This window comes from Triticum dicoccoides, chromosome 6B (genome assembly GCF_002162155.2).
Source record: "Triticum dicoccoides isolate Atlit2015 ecotype Zavitan chromosome 6B, WEW_v2.0, whole genome shotgun sequence".
Classification (NCBI taxonomy): Eukaryota; Viridiplantae; Streptophyta; class Magnoliopsida; order Poales; family Poaceae; genus Triticum; species Triticum dicoccoides.
In genome coordinates, this window is record NC_041391.1 from 385,504,129 (window position 1) to 385,508,678 (window position 4,550).

The window sequence follows — 4,550 nt, forward strand, 5'->3', positions numbered from 1 at the left end:
TGGGAACACCAACTCAAAACTGACAAGGCATTGCACCAAATCATTCTCCAACCTTGGTATGATTTCTGGATCGATTACCTTCTGAGAGATTACATTGAGGAATGCACACAACTTCACAATGGCTAATCGAACATTTTCCGGTAGAAGCCCCTCAATGCAACCGGGAGCAGCTGCGTCATAATCACGTGGCAATCATGAGACTTTAGGTTCTGAAACTTTTTCTCTGCCATATTTATCATTCCCTTTATATTCAACGAGAAGCCAGACGGGACCTTCATACTGAGCAGGCATTCAAAGAAGATTTCCTTCTCTTCTTTGGTAAGAGCGTAGCTGGCATGACCCTGGTGTATGTTGTCCTTTCTATGCATACGTTGCTGGTCCTCCCGTGCCTCCGATGTATCTTTTGTCTACGTACACGCCCAAGAAGCCAAGCAAGGTCATGCAAAGATTCTTCGTCACGTGCATCACATTGATTGCAGAGCGGACCTCTAGGTCTTTCCAATAGGGTAGGTCCCAAAATATAAATTTCTTCTTCCACATGGGTGTGCGTCCGTTAGCGTCATTCAGAACAGATTGTCCGCCAGGACCCTTTCCAAAGTTTACCTTCAAATCCTTGACCATATCATGCACATCATCACCAGTACGGTGGCGAGGCTTCGTCCGGTGATCTGCCTCACCTTTGAAATGCTTGCCTTTCTTTCTTACGGGATGCCTGCTCGGAAGAAATCGACGATGTCCCAGGTACACATTCTTCTTACAATTATCCAAATATATACTGTCGATATAATCCAAACAGTGCGTGCATGCGCGGTATCCCTTATTTGCCTGTCTTGAAAGGTTATTGAGAGCAGGCCAATCATTGATGGTCACAAACAACAACACATGTAGGTCAAATTCCTCCTATATATGCTCATCCCACACACGTACACCTTTTTCATTCCACAGCTATAAGAGTTCTTCAACTAATGGCCTTAGGTACACATCAATGTCGTTGCCGGGTTGCTTAGGGCCTTGGATGAGCACTGTCATCATAATGAACTTCCGCTTCATACACAACCAAGGAGGAAGGTTATACATACATAGAGTCACAGGCCAGGTGCTATGATTGCTGCTCTGCTCCCCAAAAGGATTAATGCCATCTGCGCTTAGACCAAACCATACGTTCTTGCATCTGTGAAGTCCTCCCAGTACTTTCTGTCGATTTTTCTCCACTACGACCCGTCAACAAGTACTCTCAACTTCCCGTCTTTCTAACGGTCTTCTTTGTGCCATCACATCAACTTGGCATGCTCTTTGTTTTCGAACAAATGTTTTAACTATGGTATTATAGGAGCATAACACATCACCTTGGCGGGAATCTTTTTCCTGGGGCGCTCGCCCTCGACATCACCAAGGCCACCGCGACTGATCTTATAGCGCAATGCACCGCATAATGGGCACGCGTTCAAATCCTCGTACTCACCACGGTAGAGGATGCAGTCATTAGAGCATGCATGTATCTTCTGCACCTCTAATCCTAGAGGGTAAACAACCTTCTTTGCTTCATACGTACTCTCTCGCAATTCGTTGTCCTTTGGAAGCATCTTCTTTAACATTATCAACAACTTTTCAAATCCCTTGTCAGATACACCATTCTCTGCCTTCCATTGCAGCAGTTCCAGTGTGGTGCCCAGCTTTTTCTTGTCAGCTTCGCAATTTGGGTACAACAATTTCTTGTGGTCCTCTAACATGCGCTGCAACTTCAGCCTCTCCTTCTCATTTGCGTGGTTTCTCTTTGCATCGGCAATGGCCTGACCTAGATCATTAGCGGGCTCATCTGATGCCTCTTCTTCAGCTTCTTCCCGCATTGCCGGCTCATCTTCTTCCCGCATTGTTGTACCATCGTATTCAGGGAACCCATGGCCAGGATAGCTGTCGTCGTCCTCTTCTTCTTCATTGTATTCCATCATAACCCCTCTTTCTCCGTGCTTGGTCCGAACATTATAGTGGGGCATGAAACCGGACTCAAACAGGTGGACGTGAATGGTTTTTGACTTAGAGTAATTCCGATCATTCTTACAGCCAGCACATGGACAAGACATAAAACCATCGGCCCGCTTGTTTGCCTCAGCTGCAAGCCGAAAAGTACACACGCCACAAACGAACTGGGGAGAGCATCGGTCATCGTACATCCATTGCCAGCTCATCTTCATTACACAACACTGAAAAGACCAAATTAATACAAGTTCATACATAAAGTTCATACATAAAGTTCCATACACACTTATTCTCATAAAACAACATACAAACTCTCTAGCTAAAGCATTTAAATGCAACAACAAATGCGATCAAGATGGCAACTAAGGTAACAATTGATCCAACAACATAATGATACCAAGCCTCACTATCAATGGCATATTTTCTAATCTTTCTAATCTTCAAGCGCATTTTCTCCATGTTGATCTTGTGATCATCGACGACATCAGCAAGATGCAACTCCAATTCCATCTTCTCGTCCTCAATTCTTTTCTTTCAAATACTTGTTTTCATTTTCAACTAAATTTAACCTCTCGAAATAGGATCGGTTGGAATATCCGGTTCACATACCTCCTAGATAAAAATATCTATGTCAACTTGATGGGCATAATTTTTCATAAATACGAAATGCAACAAATAGTTATAAAAGAGAATATACCACATCTGAATCATAAATCGGACGAGGGCCGACGGGGACGGATATCGAAACCATGGCACTATGTATAACAAACCACGTAAGGGTAAGATAATTATACAAGTAACTATATATCTAAATCACACAAAAACATGATTTTTTATATATAAAAAAGATAAGAACAAGAGGCTCACCACAAGGTAGTGCCGGCGACAGGACGGTGCGGGCGATCGACGGTAGTTAGGACGAAGACGGGAAGGCACTAAGTAAACCACACCTACATATGCAAACTAAGAGTTATTTTGAGCTCACATTGCATATAAAATCAAATAAACTACCACATATAATTCCTCCCAAATTACTAAAACCCACAAATTAATCACTATATAGAGCATTGCGAGAGCCAATTTAGCAATGAGAGATGAAAGGATAAAGTTGCTAACCTTTGTGATCACTTGAATGGATGGGGGATTTCAAATCTTGACAAAATTTGGCAAAATGTGTGATGAGCTCGAGGAAGAGGGGAAGAACAAAGAGGAGAGGACAGGAAAGGGGAAGAACAGAGAGCTCGGGCAGGACGAAGGGGTTTATATAGAGACATCTTTAGTCCCGGTTGGTTATACGAACCAGGACTAAAGGTATATCTCTAGTCCCAGTTCGTGCCACGAACCAGGACTAAAGGTGTTGGTGGGGCCGGAGCCTGACACCAGCCTGCCACCACCTCTTTAGTCCCGGTTCGTGGCACGAACCGGTACTAGAGGTTCGCCACGAACCGGGACTATTGACGAGCGCCCGCCTAGCCGTTGGAACCGACACTAATGGTCACATTAGTGCCGGTTCAATTACAAACCGGGACTAATGAGCTTAACATTAGGCCGTTTTTCTACTAGTGAGTGGATGTGTGATTGGATCTTTGTTTGAGTGAATTTCCTCTCTGTGTTCTTGTGTTCTTCCTCTTCCCCCTCCAAGTGTGAAAAGATCTTCATCTAGGGTTCCACCCTACATCATTACCCTAGTTGCTAGTTTTCGTTTGGTTGATCTTGTATAATTACGGATTTCTTGTGTTTGCTTATCTATTGATTGTGTTATTGGACTTGTCTTTCAATGTTGATTTTTGTGTTCCTCTTGAATTTTCCTTTAAGTTGTAAAAGAGAAAAGGCCTATATCAGGAGGTCACCGACTCCTCTCCTTAGAGTAAGTATAACAAGGGCTATAAAATATGTTTTTTGACAGTGAAGATGAGAGAGGCAAGGAGAAAATTAAATGAGTGGACTCTCATGCAGAAGACAACCCAGTGACAAAAAATAAATAATACCATGACTACTCTAAAAGCCAACCTTATAGTAAGATTTATTACATGATTGCGATTAATAATGATAGGGCTTGACAACATGTCAACCGTATATAGTATTAGCCATGCATGCTCTAGTTACAATAATCAAGCACTTCACTGTTAAGGTATTTTGTTTCATAACCTCTCATTGGGTTAGTCTGTTCATATTACTCAAGAATAGTACACATAGTACTACCAGGGAGGGATAAGACGAGAAGAGAGTGACAATTTGTTGCATTGCTTGATTTGTCTCGTGTTCATGGCTCCTTTTGTATGCGTTGCCCTTTTGGTCAGCCCACATCCTTCATTGGGTTAATTAGCAACTCATGTCCAGTGCGAGGAAGCCTCACCAAGTCCAAGAAGAGGAACCAGAAGAATGCACGAAAGATGGTGACCAGCAGCTGAAGAAGGAGCAAGCCACCAGGACAGCCCGTGCGCACAACTTCCACGATCCCTCGCACACGAGCTATCCAGAAACTCTTTGGACACCCGTACACATGGGCCCTTGGACCACCATGCGCACGGGCCACCACTGTAGCTGCTGACCACACCGTGCACACGGGCTGG